Below are 22,385 nucleotides of genomic sequence, written 5' to 3' on the forward strand. Positions count from 1 at the left end.
ATTGTTTTATTTATATCTGCTATACAGTCTAAATCTAAAAAATTATGTTGTTCAGTTATCAGTTTAGGTATCCATTTTTTATTCAATATTTTATCCCATATAGTTTTTTCTTTATCATATTGTTCATAGTTTGTATTATAATATTTTAAATTTTTTGGATATTTTATTCCTGATGTACTAGGTTTTCCATCCAGTTCTACGTCTCCTGTATTTACTTCTATATTCTTTGTATTATCTATGGTTGCTAAAAGTTCCGTATATGTTTCGGTTGTTTCTGAATGTTGTTCATCTAGATCATCGTCGTTTATGTTATCAATTCTTATTTCAGGTAGATTATCTTGGTTATTTTCTTCTTTTTCTTCTAATTCATTTTCTAATTGCAATTTTTCTTTAAATTTAATTATCTCATTTGCTAATTTTGTTTTTTGTTTTTTGTTCTTTTTCTTTTTGTTTAATTTCATACATTTCTTTTAATATTGCCAACTCTTTTTCTAGTTCTATTAATTTAGTATTTTTTACTTCTTGTAATTGTTGTACTTCCTTTTTTGCTTGTTATTTTATTTTTCCAATTTCCGTTTTTCTATCTATTTCTTCATTTTCTTTTGTTATTCTTATCATAGCAGTTAAACTATCTTCTAGTTTTACCGTTTCTTTTTCTAACATTAAACTTATATTGTCACCTATTTTCTTATATCTTCTTCCTAGATTAGAAAATATTATTTTTATTTTTAATCCGTTATAGTTTTCATATATTTTTTCATATATTTTGTATTCTTCTTTATTCATTTATAAATTGTGTTGTAGTTTATATTCTAAGTTTTCTATTTGTATTTGTAGATATAAAATAGTTTTTCTCTGTGCTACTATAGATTTTTTACAAATTCCTGCAAATATATTACTGCTAAGTCTATTTTGCCTATGTCTCAATTCTTGTCTTTTTGCTATAATTATTTCAGTAAGTTTTTGTCTATATTCGTTATTCTCGTTATTCATGGTCTCTTTAAATATTGAATATATTTATATTCTATTTTAGATATATTATCTATTAATTGATCTAATTTGTCGTTATCAGTTTTTGTGATATTGAGTTGTTTGTATTCTGGATATAATTTATTTAATTTTCTCCTTATATTTCTTAATTTTCTACTGATATATTTCTTATTATCCATAGCTCTGATACCATTTTTCGGTGCGGAATTCATTTTATTGGTAGGTGATAAATTCATGATATACTAGGTGATAAATTCATGATATACTATTTTTGGTAGGTGAGGGATTTATGACATTTTTGGTAGGTGTACCATATTTGGTAGGTGAGGAATTCATTTTAAAGATTTTATTATAATATTCTTTTGCTAAGTTTCTTAATCTTGATATCTCTTTAATATTATTTATGATATATTCTAGATATAACATATCTTGGATTCTTAGATACATATATAAATTGTTTTCCATTAATTGTTCTAATAATTTTATATTTTCCATAGCTTATGTCGATTATTGTAAATATTCGTAGTTCATTTTAATCTGAATTTATTTCTAAATCATACCATTCTATTCTTTCGAGGTCTAAATCATGTAAGTCTATTTCATACCATTGTTGGTTTAATATATCTGCTAATTCGTTATCATCAAATATTTTTTACCATATTATTCTTCTTAAAAAATAATAAAAATGAATTAAGAAGAATCATATGGGAAAAAATATTTAATCATAACGAATCAGAAGATATATTAAACCAACAATGGTATGAAATAGACCTACATGATTTAGACCTCGAAAGAATAGAATGGTATGATTTAGAAATAAATTCATATTAAAATGAACTACGAATATTTACAATATTGGACAAAAGCTATGGAAAATATAAAACTATTAGAACAATTAATGGAAAATAATTTATATATGTACCAAAGAACCCAAGATATGTTATATCTAGAATATATCATAAATAATATCAAAGAGATATCAAGATTAAGACATTTAACAAAAGAATATTATAATAAAATCTTTAAAATGGATTACTCACCTACCAAAAATGGTACACCTACCAAAAATATTATGAATTCCCCACCTACCACACTACCAAAAATATCATGACTACCTCACCTACCCATAAGATGAATTCCGCACCGAAAAATGCCGGAAAGGTCACAAACCTTTGGAAAAGTCACAATCTTTCGGAAAGGTCACAACCTTTCATAAAAGTCACAACTTTTCATAAAAGTCACAACTTTTCATAAAAGTCGCAACTCTTCATAAAAGTCGCAACTTTTCATAAAAGTCACAATTCTTCATAAAAATCGCAACTCTTCATTTTCCATTCACACCTTTTAAAACCCAACAACATGAACCTATATTATTATTCACACGCACACGTGCGCACGCACGCGCGCGCACACACACACACATATATATGTGAATTTATATTTAATTCTCAAACGTAAACAAACATTTACCTCTGTTATGATTTAGCGAGTAAAATGTAGTGTTCTGGAGTTTGGACTTATATCCAATGTAGCATATAGTTGCAATTACTAGTTTTCTTGATTCTTTCTTTATGAATTAGTTTGAGGATGCGACTAAGTCATTCTTAACTTCAGGATAAGTTAGTTATGGGTCAAGACTTTTTAATTACAAGCGACTACAAACAAGAATTTGTTTAATCACAAACAATTATTTTGTGTAAGTACAAAGCTATAGAAGATTAGATGTTTTAAGAAAAGTAATCTTTTATGTTTCTTAGTGCAATCTAATTAATTTTTTGTTAAAAAATGCATTTCATTCATTTTTGGAATCCAAAAAGTCACATGTGATATGAGTGAGCTATACAATAAGTCTCCCTATCAGATATTAGATACTCCATCTTATCTTATCTTAAGATGAGTTAAATGGAACACCATGAATAATGACTTTTGGACAAATAATATATGTTTTAACTAGTGGTGTATCAATCATAAGACACAATTCTATTTTGTGCATCTAATTATAACAAGTTGTATGGATCTTAGTATTTTCTTTAATCCTTTATTTTTTTTAATTTAACTTTTATGTACTTTCAAGGTTATGGCTCCTAGTAAGCAGTGGATGCAACTAGTTGACCATCGGCTTGATGAAACCTATTTAGTAGGCGTGCAAAAGTTTTTGGATTATGCTTATAAAAAAATAGGAGAAGAATATAAAATACGATGTCCATGTGTCAAATGTTACAATACTTTATGAACTCCTAAACAATTGATACACATTTGCAAGTATATGGAATAATTAAGAATTATACTTTTTGGTATCACCATGGATAACGTTTGGGTGAGCCATTGTGAAAATCTGAATCTATATTTGAATTTGAATCTGAAGATGGTGATGAAGTAGGAGAATGTGAGAGTAATGATGAAGTAGAAGAACTGTTGAGAGATTTATATCCTTGTCTTGATGGAGGAACTACACACAGTGATGGTGATGATTTACTTGAGGAGGAACCAAATGTTGAAGCAAAAAGATTTTACAGCCTATTGAAGGATTTCGAGCAGCCACTACATCAAAATTCCAAAGCTTCAAAGCTTTCTTGTTTAATTAAATTGCTTCACATCAAAAGTATGGTCATTGGAGTAATACATCATTTATAATGTTATTGAAAATGTTAAAAGAGGAGTTTTTGCCAGATGGCGCCAATTTTCCAGACTCATATTATGAGGCAAAGAAGATAATTAAAGAACTCGGCCTTTCTTACAACAAGATTGATGCTTGTACTAATGATTGCATGTTATATTGGAAGGAGGATAGCCAACTCGATTCTTGCAAAGTTTGTGGGGCATCTAGATGGAAGATAGCAACATATAGTGGTGAAACAAGGTATAAAAAAGAAAAAAGGATAGCATCAAAGAGCATACACTATTTTACTTTAAAGCTTATACTTCAGAGGTTACTTATGTCTACAAATACATCTACCCTTATAACATGACATAAGGATAAAAGAGTTGATGATAGAATAATGAGGCACCTAGCTGATTCAATGGCATGGAAGTCATTTGATGAACTTCATCCTTTATTTGTGGTTGAGCCTCGTAATGTTCCACTTGGCCTTGCTAGTGGTGGATTTTAACCATTTTGAAATTCAAAAACCTCACATCGCATTTGACCTGTGGTCCTTATTCCTTATAATTTACCACCTTGGTTGTGCATGAAACAAGAAAAAATTATTTTTTCAATACTTATTCCTGGTCCAAATGGCCCAAGAGATGCATTTGATACATATCTTTAGCCTTTAAAGAGGAATTGAAGGAATTGTGGGACGTTGGCATTGAGACCTATGATGCGTCAGCTAGAAAGAATTTTAAGTTGCATGCTTCTTTGTTGTGGACCATCAATGACTTTCCAGCATATTGATATTTATCTGGATGGAGTACAAAAGGAAAATTGGCATGTCCATGTTGCATCAAAAACACTTCATCAACTCGATTGGATAATGCTAAGAAGTAGTGTTATATAGGTCATCAACGTTACCTCCGTCATAATCATAAATGAAGGAATGTGAATAAGTCATTTGATGGTACAGAGGAGAGAAGACCCCCACCACAAATGTGTTTTGGTAATGAGATACTTAATCAAGTCTAGGATCTTAAAGGGCTACAATTATCAAAGGACCCAAAGAAACGGAAGAAGATATCACATGAAAACCGAAGGATAATTGGAACAAAAAATGTATCTTTTTTGAACTTCCATATTGGAAGAGTCTATTGTTGTGACATAATTTGGATGTTGTGCATATTGAAAAAAATATATGTGATAATATTATGGGGACAATCATGAACTTGAAAGGAAAGACCAAGTATACAGTTAAAACTCGGTTAGATTTGCAAGAAATGAACATTAGGCCAGAATTGCACCCTATCCAAAAGGGGGAGATAATTGAAGTTCCAATTGCATGCTACACATTGTCTCCCGAAGATAAGCACAAGTTATTCCTTTCCTAAAGAATCTAAAGGTTCCTAATGGATTTTCATCTAATATTTCTCAATATGTTAACCTGATAGATCACAAGATATCTGGGTTGAAAAGTCATGATTGTCATGTTCTTCTGCAACATCTACTCCCTTTTGAACTTTGTGGTATGTTGTCCAAAGAAGTGTGTGAAACTCTTATTGAGTTATCTTTATTTTTAGTGTTCTTGAATCAAAGGAGTTGAGAATTGGTAACTTGAAACATACTAAAGCTCAAATTCCCATTACACTTTGCAAGTTAGAAAAAGTCTTCCCTCCTCCATTTTTTGATGTCATGGTTCACTTACCTATTCATTTAGCTACTGAAGCTAAGATTGCTGGACCGATTCATTATCGATGGATGGATCCTGTGGAGCGATAAAAGAACCAATGGATATTTTTATGAGATTGTGGAACAAATGGATGATGATATTGTAGAGTTAGGAAGTCTTTCACAAAAGAAATGTAAAAGAACTAATTAGGTGAAGTATATTTTTATGAATTAATGCATTCAAGGTTACACTTTACGATGACATGATTTCTTTTATTCCTACATTGTTGTAAATTTTTTGTTATTATTTTTTTATTTTTTGCTCTTTTTGAAGGTTTAAGATGAAACCATTGAAGACTGAAAAATGAGGCTGACTCATCTATGAAGAGTACTATCAGATATACATTTGTCGCGCCTGATGCTATTGAAAAGGGACGAGGACGAGGGCTTAAATCTTCGACTGAGAGAAGAAATTTACCAACTACGAGTTTTGTTTCTCAATCTAGTGATCTGGTTAATCAGTACATCCAAGAAATTGAAACAAGTATGATATTTTAAATATACTGTTATGAATTGATGTTAATACCTCATTGTGTATTCTTTTACATGTTATTCTAAAGTATTAAATCTCTTCTTTTTCTCAAATATGTTATTCAATATTGAAATGACTAGGTGCCACAATTGTATAAATCTAAGTGCTAAAGCAGGTTGTTACGATAATGTGCTTTGTTGCTTAAAATGAGAAGCGAAATGAATCATACTTTTATCACATTTGTGGCCTCAAGGGAGTCGATAGTGAAACCACAGCCCTTGTCATTTTTTCTATATAATGCTCTATTTTTTTTATCTGTCTCTAAATCTAATCTTTTGTTTCAGTCGTTATTCCTTACAACTTCTCACTCTCAAAAAAATATTCTAAAGTATTGATAATATGATTTGTTTTCTTCATGTTGTGTAGGGAAGGACTGAGGATAAGGACTTACAAACTCTACTTTGTTTACAGGTCAAGGAATAACAACGATACCTAAGAACTCCATCGATCTTGAGAAAGAGAACAAACAAACTAGCCCTTCAGCTCATGCATTGACTAATCTATGTAAGCAATACACCCAAGAAGTCTAGACAAGTAAGATTTGGAAATCTGCTATGTTTTCAAATAAAACTTCAAGCTTGTCTGTAATACCTTTGAACTATTTTCAATAACTTACTTTCTAGATGTAGCACATCGTAGCTCCCCAAAGAGCAACCAAAATTTCCGTCTTAAACTTTTTCGAGCTAAAGAAGTGGATGAAACATGCTTGATATGCTGAAACGTGTATTCATATTTTCACACCTCCAGCTTATGTGCACATTAAAATTAGTAGTAACACTATCTTACTTTTATAAATCTCACAGATTTTTCCTATTTTATGGCAGATTCCATTTTTTTCTCTGATTTGTATTACTTTTTAAATTTCTCTATTACGGTATGTTTTTTTTCTATTTAGCAATCTAATCATCTTTGAAAGTACTTGTCAATTTTTTTCAGCTTCTTCCTCTGTGAAACACTATGCTAAAGTATTGATAGTATGATTTGACTTTTTCGGGTTCTATAGGGAAGGGGCGAGGACAAGGAATTAAAAGCACTACTTTTTCTACCAGTCAAAGAATGGAAATGAAGCATAACAACTACATGGTTTCTAAATCTGAGGTGGGATGTATCAACAAGAGTGCTCTTTATGCTAATCAACATATCAAAACTCCTTCTAAAATCACAAGAGCGAATTCGACCATGTCATCTAGTCAAGAAATGCAAAGAATGAATAGAATGATTCTTGTGAAAGAGGATATACAAACTAATATTTCATTGCCTCCATCTATTGATCAGGTTATGGAACACTCTCAAACAACTGAAAAAAGTTATGATATTTTCAATTCATATCTTATTAATTTGTAAAGTTGAATTTGATTGCTATAATTTTTACTAAATCTTGCACTATAGGTTCATCTAATCCTACAAAGGTAAGAAGAGTTCGAGGGAGCAACACATGCAAATAAGTTGTTTCACTTGAAAACGGAGAGCTGAAAGTAACATTTTATAATAATCAAACTATTGGAACAAATAGAAATTTGTTTTTCAAATATTTTGGAAAAAATGTTCGTGACCGTAATATATATCTAATCAACATTTCAAGCAAATTTCATCCAATTTTAAATGCAAAAGATCGTTAGTTAGTATAAAACCCAACAATTGAGTTGGGGTCGAATCCCACATGGAGCGGTACATGTTCAAATTCAATTATGAAGTGTAAATGTGGTCTAATCAGCCATAGGGATAGAAATTATCGAAAAAGACATGAAACAAGTAAAAGGGGTGACACGAATGTCAGATGGGGGGTTTTGGCTTGCAATTATCAAGTACAACGCAGTCACAAACAATTTGAAATAACAATAAGGAGAGGAATTCTCGGGAAGTGATCGATTATAGGCAAACTTCGATTTATGGGTAATTGAAACTACTAGTAAATAGCTAAAAATTAGTGAGTACGCTAGACGATAAGGGAGATAGGTTTCTCTCAAACAACTATCTCGAATCAGGTGATTTCTTTCGAACATCAACAAACATAGCAATGAAGAATAGCCCACACCTTAATTCATCTACTCTCTCAAGCTAGATAGGTAGGATTGGATTTAGGATTCACTCTCTCGGGCTGAACCCAGCTCAACCCAATACCTAAAAATCATTAATCAATAATCTTAGTTCTAAATCCTCTCTCGAGCAAGACAAGAACACACAATTAGAACTGCATTTGCAACTATAATTCATAAATTGAACCACAATTAATGATTAAACTCACTTTAATTTAGCATTTAAACAAGTAATTAACAATACCCATAAACTAATTCAACCCATAATAACATTATCACACCCCAAGAATTGGGGTTTTAGCCACACACCATAAAAGAGTAAAAATAGTTACCAAATCGATTAGCCATCAACTAGGTAATAGTAATTAAGCCTTTACAAAGCTTCAATTTGCAGAAAATTTTAAATCCACTTGTAAAATCTCCAAATTGAGTCTCAAAAAGACTTCAAGTCTACTAAGAAATATAAAAAACTATAGAGAAAACTGTTCTAGTCTAATTCAACCTAAGTCAGCATAAATCAGCATATTAAATTAACTGTTCAAATTCTAATTTATAGGTACCAAAAATATGCCACGAAGTGCCATTAGGCGAATTAAGTCGGGTTCGCCAAACCACTCAGCGAACTGCCCAACGCTCTCTTCTATCGCCTTTCTTCCTTGGCTCTGAGCATCCTCAAGTCCTATAACTTTGGGCGATCTCTCTTGGTATCACAAAGCTGCTCGACAATTCATCGACTGCCCCTTTTCTATCGCTGACTTGGTTTCTTCCCTCAGGGCTAGCACACTGGAACTTTAGGCGGTCAAGCTAGCAACTCGACGACACGCCAAATGCTCTTGGTAATCCTCAGGCTAGCCATTCTTCACTTTTTCAGTTTATTTTGTTTATTTTTGCCTATTTGTGTCCTTTCTTTGCTCCTAAATCCATATACCTGAAAATCAAGGCTTTAGCTAAATATATATAGACACAGCCCCAAATGAGTCCAAATCTAGGACTCATCAACATCCCGAACTTAAACTTTTGCTTGTCCTCAAGTAAAACTCAAGATCAGCAGTTCAAAAATGATGTCTCAAATAGTGCTGCATAAGACTCAACATGAATGCACACAACAAGGTTCAACTTACTCATGCAATGATCAATTGTGCACTCTAATATTCAAATTGTGGCTCACCATTATCAAAGATGCTCAAGTTCACAATACTTGCTTCAAATGCAAGTTCAAGCTCAACAACGGTGCTCAAATGCCATCACAACAAAGATGATTCCATATTCGCACCCAATTTCTCAACAATTTATAGTTCCGGAATCATATACAACTCTTACACTCACAAATATGAACACATGCATGACTTCATCCATAAGTTTGCCCTTATTTTCCAATCAACATTCGTTTAAGTTGTCTCAAGATCACAAAGATCTTTTCTAGGCTTGTAACGAGGCTGATTGTAAAGGTATGGTCATTTAGGCTTAGTGGCTTCTACCTTCATGAAGTGTGGTTTGAACATCACTTTTCCTCCTTTTGTTTTACATTTAAATCATGTTCATAATCCACCCCATTATTCAACTTCACATGAACTACCGGATACCCCAATTCTTTTGCAACTTTCACTACTTTATTTCACAACTTTTTATTTCTTTTTTACATGAAGGGATTCCATCTTTTTCAAAACCATTTCTCAAGGGGGATTTTCTCACACTTCTTGATTTTACTTCTCTTCTCATCACACCCCCAACTTAGGCTTTTGACCTAAGTTGGCTATTCAAACAAATCACACTTTATGAAGGTTACATGAGAATAGATAAAGATAGGTCATAATTGCTCAGTTTCTTCCAAGAAAAGGATAAGGCTTAAAGAGGGTTCAAGCAAGGTTCACACATCTCACAAGGTTGGCCACAAAAGAGGTATATTGTCAAATTGTTTCACTCTTCAAAATTGTTGCCTAAGATCATTTCAAGTGCTTGCATCACTTAGTCAACCAGAACAACGAGACAAATTCTAGGTGTCATCGCACACAATGTTCAAAGTAAGCTCATCCCACAACGCATTGGTACCAATATCAAACAAGACTTCACTTTCTATATAGTGTGCAATGTTCATTACAAGAGACTCATTCAATAACCGACTATTTATAACGAGATGCTAAAAGTTCACACATTGTCTATGCAACTTCATTGGCCTCATTGTAGTTGCACATTCATTTCGTTCAATTAAGAACACTATTCAAGTCATCGGTATTGATCATGATCGGTATTGATCATGATCGATACACAAGTACAACCACAATCACACACAATAGAGGTGGCAAAATTTTTAAAATTAGGTTCAAAACCATTTCTATTCAAAACAAGGGACCACAAGCTCAAGCATCCACAAGATTACGATCAAAACACATATATAGATCACAAAACCCAATATTCACAAATAAAACAGAATCACAAGAGGTAGGTATAGGAATACCTTACCCAACCCACAAAAGAAAAGCAGTTGTCCTCAAATGCAACTAAACAAAAACCATTAATAAAACAACAAAGATGGAGGTAAAAAGAATGATCCTGTCTACGTAGTCACTCCATTTGTCGAGGCATCAATGCCCGAGGTAACACTCTGAAGATGGGCATCATTGCTCGGTGGAACATCAGTTGTGGCTCCACTAGGGCCTACCATAGTGGTGTCTCTCAAGGAAGCCTGTCGGTCTGTCTCGAACATGGCACTCTCTAAGTCAGCTAGATCTTCATAAACAATTGCATCTCTCTCCCTAAGCTGCTCATCATCGGTGTCAGCCTCAGACTCAGTAGCAACAACATCCTCCATAATATCATCTCCGGTGGTAGCCGGAGGTACCTGAGCACAAACTGGAATCTTACTACTCGAATCTTCGGGGATCTCCACCGTCCCAAATAGTGAAGTGAAGTCTGTGGACTTCACCTGGTCCACATCCTTTCTCAGCTCAGAAACATCGACTTTCAAAGTCGTAACCTCAGTGGAAACACTCTGTCCTCTCTCACAAACCTCAACTCTCGCTGAGAGGGCATCAACTAAATCCCCGAGAGGAGTCACGCAACACTAATAACTCTCTCAATCATCCAGGGCACCTCGACCTCTAATCAGGAAGCCTGCAAATCTGTAGAATGGGGTAGGTGCCCCATCTTAGGAGCATAGCCTGAGTAATCGGAGTCTTGGAGGCAGTGGCACTAGCAGTAGGCCTGGGTAGTAGTGGAAGTAGATGTACCTGAAGGCCGAAGTAGGCAAGGCTGCCTCTGCTGCAGGTAAAGAATCGATATCAACCTCCGGGGATGTATCCACCGAAGATGCTCTCCTCCTATCCGCCTCGTCCCATGTGTACTCGGCCTCTATGCGCTGGATGTCGGTAGAGGATGTGGGTGTAATCTCAACATCCCTCTTCTCGTCACGAGGAAGTCCAACCCGACGACATAATGAGTACTGGAAATGGAAGGGATGTCCTGCGCTGTTTGGCCCTCATGGCCATCTCATGCTCTATAATATACCCCAAGTTCAGGCTTTTCCTGGCTATGAGGGATCCGAGACATGCTGTCTTTGGGTGGCGGAAAATTGACTCGTTCTACCAAGACATGATAGAGCTTCTGATGAACCAAAACCAGTATCGAGCTGCTATGTTCATATCCTTCTTCTCGATAGGTGCTTCGGCCTCAATCAACCTTGGGGTGGTGTCCGAAATGAGGGGATCTAGCCACCTTTAGGTCATCCAGAGTCTGTGAAGTAATTACCCTCTAGTACTCATGCACAAAACCTAAAGCCCTATCAAATACATAATTGATATCATCGCTACCGCATCTCACCATCCTCTTTCGGACCATCATAGACTCTACCAGTCTAAAGGCACTTGCTTTTTTCTTTCCCTTTAGTACCAGGTCACTGTAAGCCGTATAAAACTCCTGGACCCATGCACAAATGTAAAGACCACGGGGCCTGGTAAAAATCTCAAACCTGAGGAACCTAATAGTGTCCCACACATTTGGGTACCTATCCACTACACCATCAATGGAGAACCTTTTTTCTTCTAGAATGGTTCTCAACCCCTCGGCCTTTAACCAATTGATTAATCAGGGAAGAGGACCCTGAACTGGTGGTGATGTAACCACCGTCATTGCCAGAGCTGGCATTGTATCTGCAGTAGGAGGGGTAGACTCCAGAATCCTAGACGGATCTGGACGAGCCTTTGCACGAATCTCTGCTCGCGGTCTATAGCAATTGATCATCCTTAGGCTCTAAGAATGAAGCCTGAGAATCAAAGGAGTCCCATCACTGCTGGATTTGTGCTCCGATCTCTCAACTACGGGCGCCTTATCCTTGCCTTTGCCTCCCTTCGGAGGTGCTTTCTTTCCCTTTGTGGTGGAAGCAGCTGCTCCCTCATTTATCACAATACCTTATGCCATTTTTTGGGGAGGCATGCCACTATCATCCAAATTGGTCCTAGCCATATCTGCAAAACATATAGAAAAAATGTTAGAAATCGTTAAAGAAAGTTGCATAAATCAAGTTGTAGAAAGACTCGCCAAACCAGTTGGCGAGTCGCTTAGATCAGGTTCGCCGAAATGTCCAGCTTGAAAAATTTCCAGAATCAAAGTATGTCGGTGATGCTCAGGGTCTTTCGGTGAATCGTCGACACCAATCGGTGAGCTAAGACTTGCCCGCCGAATATTACAATGTATTTTAGGGGTTAGGGGTGCAGAAAGGGCGATCAAAGGAACCTTTCGGTGAGTCGCCGAGTGAACTCGGTGAGCTCAGGCTTCCTGCCAAAAGTTATAGACTCAATAAAGACAAAACATAAATTAAGGGCAATCAAAGGGGGAGGTTGGCGAGCCGCCGAACCATTCGGTGAGCTCGACGCAGCTCGCCAAAAGGCCCAATGTGCCAAATTTCAACCCCATTTCACAAAATCAAGTTCGCAGCCATCGAATTCAAAATCAAAATCATACACTATGCAATTAGTACCAGACCCATTAAACCCATGCCTTTGGGGTACTCAGACTTCCCTTGATTTGACCAAAATAGGCCATTTGACGACTTTTGCCCTTAAGAATGACGTCAAACACTCCATCATTGGGAAAATTATGTCATTTGGCACAATTTGGGGTTACTCAGGCTTCACCCAACTAGACCCAATATAAAATAACCGCAACCCAACAATTTCGAATCAACTTAATTGCACAAAACGCGGGAAATTATCTTTTTAAGCATTTAGGCACAAGTTTGAACACAATACGGGCAATCCGACACATAAAACCCCATTTAAACAATTACCCAACACATAAAAAATACACAATTACCAATTGCATTTGAGTTTAACCACTAAACTAAAGTGAGGGGTTCAAAAAACCAACATGTATGCCGAATTGGGAAATTGAAAAGCTAGGCGGCAAAGTATTCTAAATCCGAGCACGAGATCACACAAAAAAGCGAATAAAATAGCAAAAATAAGGAATATCTAAAGTTCGGGTGAGAGTGCACGGGGTTAGAAATGAGAGAATATGAAAAATTTTGAAATTTGAAACCGTTTGGCCTTTTAAGAACCTTTCTGTTAGAGGCCCTTTTGGTGGAGTAAGTCATGCATGTTGATCCACTTGGCGATGCGTCGAGTGGTAATTTACTTCACTGAGTTTTATAGGAACTCCAGTTAATTTGGGGGTTCAAACGACGGACAAAATTGGGCTCGCTGACCTGTTTGGCGAGTCACCGATTAAGCAATTGGCCCGCCGAGTTTTATAGACTTCCACATAAGATTTTATGGATCCAACGGTGGTCCAAGTCGGGCTCGTCGACCTCTTTGGCGAGTCGCCGACTGGACCATTGGCTTGCCAAACTTCGTGTCTTCAAACATACTTCACTTTTCAAGTTGCACAATTAACACCCGTTATTCAAAATCAAAACTTAAGGTATTAACGACTTGTGTTGCCCCCAAAGAAGCACCTTAGTTAACATCGTGGCATGAGAAAAGTACCCATTCAAGCTTCATTTTTTGGGGTTTGCCATTGTGTCACTAGTCAACCCCCTTGTTGTCTTGGATTCAAATGTGAAGAAATTTGACCCATTTGGGTCTCCAACTGTTTAATAGGGACTGAGTGAGAGGTCACCGTTTGATTGAGAGTCGATACATCCTCTTTCATTTCTTTCAACACTTTGTCGGACCCTTCAACCTTGTTGAGAATGTGTGAGATCATGTCTTCCGTACAAAAACTGACCAGTCCGAGGTTTGGACTCATTTAGGGCTTTGTTTGTATAGAATTAGTGTCCTCAAATGCTCAATTTATGCCAATAACTGATGTAAAACCCTTGATTTTCAGATATATAGATTGAGGAACAAAGCTAGGATAGAAACGGGCAACAACGACAACACAAGCTGGAAAAGAGAAGAGGAAAAACAAGCCTGATGATCATCGAGATCACTCGGCGAATCACCAAGTTGCTCCTCTATCGCCTAAATTTACAGAACTTTGACATTCGATTAGGAGTAACATCAGCAAGCAACACTTCCATTCGGCGCGTCGCTGATCACATCGGTGAAGGATGACCTCATCGCCAAAGGTACTGATGGAGATCCAAATAAGTGCAGATGGGTGAGCTAAAAGGCAAAAAGGTGCATCGCGGAATGAGACGGTGATCCCGATATTGCTCGCCTAAAATTACAGTGGTTGGACTAATAAGACGTGAGGAATGAAGGCTAGACGAAGGACGATCGGCCAGTCGCCGAACAATTGGCGAAGCCCGACTTTTCTTTCCGACTAGTCCCAAAAAACCACACATCATACTTGTATAAATTGATTTTTGCAAGAGAGAGAAGGCATTCAGAAAACATGAGGAACAAGAGATAAAGGGCAACAACACTACCATTTTAATTTCAAGTGATTTTAGCAAGGTTTTTCATTTGGGTTTTGTAATAGAGAAGATATTAGCCAATTTTAACTTTTGAATTTCATTTACCCAGCTATGGAAAACGTGGAAGGTATTGAATTTCATCTCTTTACTATGATTGGCTAAAATCCTAACCTTGGGGGTTTGACAATGTGACCAATTGTTGCATTTGACTAAATGGGTGTTGTCAATTAGTGAATTTTGGTGTTAATTTGAAGTGGGTCTGAATTATTGCTGTAGTTTAACTTCATTATTGCATGTTTAGTGTAATATAGTATAGAGTTTTGTACTTGCTCGAGAGAGAAGTACAGAGCCAACACAGTAATTTGGCATCCCTAGTAGTGGGTCATGACGGTTTCACCTGGAGAAAGTGAAACTCGAGATTCAACCTTTGTATCTAGCTTAAAAGAGTAGGTTTGATGAGAAAGTGGGATGGTCGTCTTATGGATAGTGTTGAGGTTTGAGAGAATTCAGCGAAAATAAGGTAATTGTTCGAGAGAAAATTGCTTTAATTATAGTCCATTCTACCCACGACGAATTAACATTGTTGGTAATGATGTACACCCGTTAAGTTGAAATCGGCAGTTGGTTAGTCAATCCCCCATGTGTTATCTTGTTATTTGATTGTTCCTTGTTGATTGTTGAAGTGGGTTGGTAACAACATCCTAGAAATTGACTTCTAGACTCTTAAGTGTTGCGTTTGTTCAGCTGCAAAGGTCACCGTCATACTTTCATATTTGAATTCAAAAGAAAGCTACAATCTGTGGGATCGACCCCAACTCATTTGGTTGGATTATATACTGACTAACGATCGTTGATCCTTAGAATTGGATGAAGTTTCTTTGAAAAGTTAATCAGCCACCCTCAGATTTCTTGGGATTTGACGCTCATAGGGAGGAACATACCTATCCTTCTCCCCCTCTCTTTCCTTCCAAGTGGCATTGTGATCAGGCCAATCTCTGTCACGGTTTCTCCAACCCTCATCTCTATTACAACCTTGATTTCCACCCGATCTTGGGTAGTTTGCACGATAAAATCCTCCTTGATTGGCTAGGAAGTTCACTTCCTCATTGTACATTACTTCAAATTGTGCCCCATTGAGGTTTACTCCACCAACACCCACAACATTAACACTCTTTGTACCAGTACTCATGACATTTTTAGACAAGATATCCAACTGGGTCATCATTTTGGCCATGTTTTGGTCTCTCCCTTGATCCTTTTTGATATGTTCTTTTGTTATTCTACAATTTAGAGGAGTGACTTGGTCCTCACGAGTGTACCATGCCCTATTGATCTTGGTCATGCATTCAAGGAGTTGAGACGCTACTTCATAAGTTGTTACATTGTACCACCGAGAACAAGTTGATCAACAACTCCTTTGTTCACCGAGTCAAGGCTCCTATAGAAATATTACTACATCACATTATTGGGCAATCCATGAGTTGGGCATTGCAGCACCAACTTCTTAAACCTCAGCCACGTCTCATGGATTGGCTTACCTTCCAGGCGTTTGAAACCTTGGATACTATCCCTAAGAGTCATCATCTATGATGGGGGAAATAGTAGCACTTGGAATGCAGTAGTAAGCTTGTCCCAAGAAGTGATGGAGTCTCTTGGGAACTTAGCCAACCACTTACTTGCCTCGCCTATCAGAGAAAATGGGAACAACCTGGGTTCATTTAGTAAGCAGTCTTATTGCTTGAAAGCACACACAGCACACAGTAGGAGAGTTCGAGTGCGAAAGCAGTGTACTCATTCCCCTGGGATAAGGTATGCTTTTAGTACGTTATCTAACTATAAGAGCAGGAGCAGCAAACACTTACTTTCTTTAAGACGCTAACTCTGATTCTTGCGATATGCTCTTTAATGAGAATGGACCACAAACGTCCACAATGTTTCGAATATGCTCATGGAGATCCTCATGAGCCAGCCCCCCAAACAAGCCCTTCAGTTGTAGGAGCTGAAGCATTGTGCTAGTGATGTGAAAACAACATTTCCTTCAGCCGGAGGTAGACGTATTTCCCCAACACCACGCAATGGAATTGGGTCATTAGCATTAGGGTCATTTACATCATTGAGGTTTCCAACATCATCTTAGTGGCCCACTTAGCTATCATTACTTCTGTTAATGCTCAACTCCTCCTCTATTTAACACTAGCAATACAAAACCAAAACTAAAATAAGTAGATTCTACTATAACTAAAAAGATCACAATTCAACTTCACCAAAAGAATTTTAAACAACACCACTCCCCAGTAGAGGCACCATTTTGATTAACGTGTCAAGAACACTCCAAATTTAAGTGCAAATGATCGATCATTAGTCAGTATAATACCCAACAATTGAGTTGGGGTCAAATTCCACAGGAAGCGGTACGTGTTAAAATTCAATTAGGAAGTGTAAACGTGGTCTAATCAGCCATATGAATATAAATTATTGAAAACGAAATGAAACAAGTAAAAAGGGGTGACACGAATGTCAGATGATGGGTTTTGGCTTGCAATTATAAATTACTACGCAGTGACAAACAATTTTGAAATAACAATAAGGAGAGGAATTCTTGGGATGTGATCAATTATAGGCAAATTTTGATATATGGGTAACTGAAACTACTAGTAAATAGCTAAATTTCATTGAGTAGGCTAGACTATAAGGGACATAGCTTTCTCTCAAACAAGTATCCTGAATCAGGTGGTTTCTTTCGAATATCAATAAGCATATCAATGAAGAACAACCTATACCTTAATTCATCCACTCTCTCAAACTAGATGAGTAGGATTGGGTTTAGGATTCACTCCCTCGAAATGAACCCAGCTCAACCCAATACCTACAAATCATTAATCAATAATCTTAGTTCTAAAACCTCTCTCTCTAGAGCAAGCAAAGAACACAAAATTAGAATGCATTTGCAACTACAATTCATAAATTGAACCACAATTAATGATTAAACTCACTTTAATTTAGCATTTAAACTAGTAATTAACAATACTCATAAACTAATTCAACCCATAATCACATGATCACACCCCAAGAATTGGGGTTTTAGCCATACTCCATAAAAGAGTAAAAACGGTTACCAAATCGATTATCCATCAACTCGGTAAGAGTAATTAAGCCTTTACAAAGCTTCAATTTACAGAAAATTCGAAACCCACTTGTAACATCTCCCAATTGAGTCTCTAAATGTCTTCAAGTCTACTAAGAAATATCAAAAACTCTAGAGAAAAATTTTCTAGACTAATCAGCCTAAGTCAGCATAAATTAGCATACAAAATTAACTATTCAAAATATAATTTATAGGTACCAAAAATAATCCACAAAGGGCCATTAGGCGAAGTAAGTCGGGTTTGTCGAACCACTTGGCGAACCGCCCAATGCTCTCTTCTATCCCCTTTCTGCCATGGCTCTCAGCATCCTCAAGTCTTGTAACTTTGGGAGATCTCTATTTGCATCACGGAACTTCTCGGCGATTCGTCGACTTTTCCTTTTCTATCACCAACTTGGTTTCTTCCATCAGGGCTGTACACTGGAACTTTAGGCGGTCAAAGTAGCCACTCAGTGACACGCCAAATGCTCTTGGAGATCCTCATGCTTGCCTTTCTTCACTTCTTTAGTTTATTTTGTTCCTTTTTGTCTGTTAGTGTCCTTGCTTTGCTCCTCAATCCATATACCTTAAAATCAAGGCTTTAGCATCAGTTAATGGCACAAATTAAGCATTTGAGGACACTAAATCTATATAAACATAGCCCCAAAGTAAGTCACATGTGGGAAGCTGTTGAGGTAAACAATTTATACTCCATTCAAATCTTTCATTAACAAAAGTTTCACATCATTTTCATTTGTTATTGAAATCTTATTTACTCGAGATATCGAATAGAAAAGTGTCATGGGTACCTCTGTCTCTTAATATTTTCAAGGTGACAAGGATCAACCTATAATATTGGTCCAACAAATGTGTTCTTGTTCTACTACGACAAGAATATGTTGTAATGTTTCTCTCTTTGTTCACGTTGATCTGTATACCATGATCCAGAACTACAATGGTCCAGTGTGATTAAAAGCGAGCACTTCGTCTCTTAAAGCGAGAAGCAAAGAGAAGAAAATTTGTATCGCTTTTTTGAAATGAAGCGAAGTTATGTTAAAAAAGTGAGCGCTTCAGTCCCTGAAGTGAGAAGCGAGACTTCACTAAGAGCGAGAAAAAGCTCTGTTTTGCAATTTCCCCTATTTTGTGTTTTTCTATTTGTCAATATAATCTTTCCTATTTTTTTCTTTGAGTTTTGCAATTTCTTCGCTACTTGTATTGCTTTCTCTGTTTTGCTCTGTTTATTGCTTAAAAGTTAAATGATAAGTGTTCTAAAAAGCGACAAAAGTAATCCTTAATCTTACATAGTTAACATCCTAAATGAATGAGGATAGTAAAAGAACTACATCTAACAAAATTTCCTAGTCTTGTTATCTTATTTACTGTAGAACCTCTGCTTATTGTACTAGAAGCACATATCTTTTTCATTTTGTTGTCCTTTCTTGATTCTTCTCCCTCAGTAATAACTCCACTCATGTCCCAATTTTTGTAGCACAAATTTGAGGCTGATGACATGAATGATCGTCGTGATGATATCTTGGGATGGATGAATGAGTTATGGAACAAATGGAAAGGACACTAACATGCAAAATATGTGAAGGATAATCCCATTCAACAGTATCTTAAGAATATCCCAAGGGGAGTACAGAAAAAAGAATGGGAATGGTTAGTAAAGAAACATTTTACTTCTGAAAGTTTTTAGGTATGTATACTACTTAAGTTTATTACTATGCAACAACCGTGAAGATTGTTCATGAGATACCTTATGTTTTAATAATTTTGTTATAATTATTCTAATTAAGCTATCATTTCAAAAATACAAGCAAGAAGCATCAGGAATGCAACAAACCGATCTAAGTTGAAGATGCTTCATCATACTGGTAGCAAACCTATTCGAGAGATTATTTATCAAAGGGTATTGTTCAAAACTATTTTCCTTGATGGAGTATTTACGAGGTTCGTGTTATTTTACGTGTCTGAATTTGATGTAAAGGGTGGGAAAGATGACAATCCACCAGATTTGGCGACTATTTTCTTTGAGACTCGTAAGAAAGATAACAAGCTTGTTGAACCTGAAGAGATTAAAAAAATATGTACGTTTGATAAAATGAAAAAGTTAATAGCTTAAAATTGTAATGTGTTTTGGTAGAAAACGTCCTTTTATATATTTTGGTAGGCTCAACTTGAGGAAATAATTCTAGAAGATCCATCTTTATGATCTTTATCTAGTATACAGATTGTTGAAAAATGTTGTGGACCACAAACTCGTAGTCATATATTTTGCTTTGGAGGTGAAGTAAAGGGGAAAGATTTGAAAGGAGGAACTTCTTCAAAGGCTGAACTATTGTCCGCGTTCTGTTCAACTCGAGATGATAACAAATTCTTGAATGAAGAAATCAAATTCTTGAATGAGGAAAACAAATCCTTGAATGATCACTTGTCTACCTGAGAAATTGAGATGAAATAAATAATGAACATGAAAGAATTCTTTGCTTCTCAACAATCAGATGTCCCACCTACAATATCACTTATTTCAACTGAATAACAACTATTTTTCTGCTTGCCAAATAAGTAACAATATACCCGACTTTATTCTATTATAAGAAGGCTTTTAATTCCTTAGATGATAGTTCTGCCTCAATAGTCTCTCTACATTATTCTCACCCTCTGCTAGGTCTTTGTTAAATGCTCTTTTTCTTGACTATACAACCAATTTGCCTTTCCCTTTGGTTTACATTGCTATTCTTGTCGGACTAGCTTCTTTTTCATTGGTCTCTACGGCTGAGGTTGTAGATATTTACCATCAGATAGGTTCTGTAGATATTTACCATCAGATTAAGACATTCATCAGTAGGACTCAGTTTACTTGAATTATTATCCTCATATCACAATTTCTAGATAAAGTTGTGGAACATACACAAGCATAATTTTATCATTCGGATCGTTGTGAATGCTTTGTCTTTTTTATTTCAAGTAAAAGAAGAAATACCTAAATGATATCATCAAGATTCTCTTCTATAGAAGTTACATAAGCATTCACAACATTAAATAGGTCTCATATAAGTTTACCGCCATAGATAATAGCAAACAGTAGTCCGTAGGATGCAAAACTAGCAGTTCCCAGTTCCGAAATTGCATTAAGCTAAAAATAGACTAAAGGAATAAGAATTTGAACATTGTTGTCTCTAGATACAGATCGGTCATTCAACTCTTGTCCCTGCAAATGCCCGTGAAATCAAACCTGTTGGTATATATCCTCTGACTTGGCTCCACAACCAACACGATATATTCATTTATTATCCATATGCACTTCATTGTCATTGTTGATTATAATACCGATCTTGGTTTGGAGCAGATCCATTCTCATTGGTTTCATTTTTGTAATTAATGTCTGCATTAGCCTTGTTATCAAGTTCTTCCTGTTCTTTTTCCCAGTTCCAGTGCCCTATTCTTGCACACGTCTCTTCACTGCCATCCCTAACTAGAATTTGGTCTCTCCTTCCACCGAGACTCCTACTTCTACCCCTCCTGTGGTCAAGCATTGTACTTCTATTCATCCTGCTCCGAATCTCATAATACTGATCTCTTTCATCATGCTTTCTATTATGAATCTTGTGGGAGCGGTCTTCATAGTTGTGATGCCTCAAGGGTCTTTGGCTCATGCTTCTGCTATGCCATCTCCTATACCTTCTAAACAACTGATGTCGCAATTCCCTACTGATCTTTTTAAGGTGAATAAAGTTGAAATATCCACCATGATTGAAGACATTTTCCTCATATTGTCTACTCGTGGCTACGAAAATCAGTCACAGGAGAGAAATTAGCAATGATGAGGCTTCCTGCATAGAACTCCCAGTAAGATTCTTTAATGCATTTGCAGCCTACTTTTCCACTCAAAACTAAACATAAACATTACCAACCATGTTACCAGATTGTAAAAAATATTCAGGCTCTCAATCTCTCCATACTTGTTCAGTTCTTCAAACATGTCATCATAAAAATCCTCAAAATGTTTCTAGATTTTGCGAGGATCGATGGGATTGCTTTGAGAATCAAACCAGTGGTAATTGAATCAAGTCTTTGATATATATTTGAGAGGAAAATAATAGTACTAATAGTGAGTTTCGTGTGGAGCCTCAAACATCGATCGCCATGATTGTCACGATCCAGGGGTACCCATTAGACGTAACATGGCATACAAGACCCCAAGAGGCCGCATATAAGCCACTTAGCTTTCATAACATAAGATAATGGAAATGAGCGGAAATTTAAAACATTTTTCAACTAACATCAATGTTCATATCAAAAGCGGAACTCTATTACACTTTGTCTCAAACCATCTAAAACATGAATATCTTGGGACACAGCCCATAAAATAGTGTTTAAAACATAAAATAAACAAACATAAGTGAAATGGTAGCCATATCCTCGAATACAATAAGGGCTCACCAACCTTCAAGTTTTGCGCTACTAAGATCCTAGACACGGGGATGAGAGTCGATACCACCGGACCCTACATTTGGATAAGAAATGTA

At 36.2% G+C, this 22,385-nt stretch overlaps 1 pseudogene; it reads right to left on the minus strand.

The window, feature by feature from the left end:
* Positions 1-21,167: 21,167 nt before the first annotated feature.
* On the minus strand, positions 21,168-22,023 carry LOC125850424 (splicing factor U2af small subunit A-like; annotated as a pseudogene).
* Between the last annotated feature and the right edge of the window lie 362 nt (positions 22,024-22,385).

This window comes from Solanum stenotomum, chromosome 1, assembly GCF_019186545.1.
Source record: "Solanum stenotomum isolate F172 chromosome 1, ASM1918654v1, whole genome shotgun sequence".
Taxonomy (NCBI): domain Eukaryota; kingdom Viridiplantae; phylum Streptophyta; class Magnoliopsida; order Solanales; family Solanaceae; genus Solanum; species Solanum stenotomum.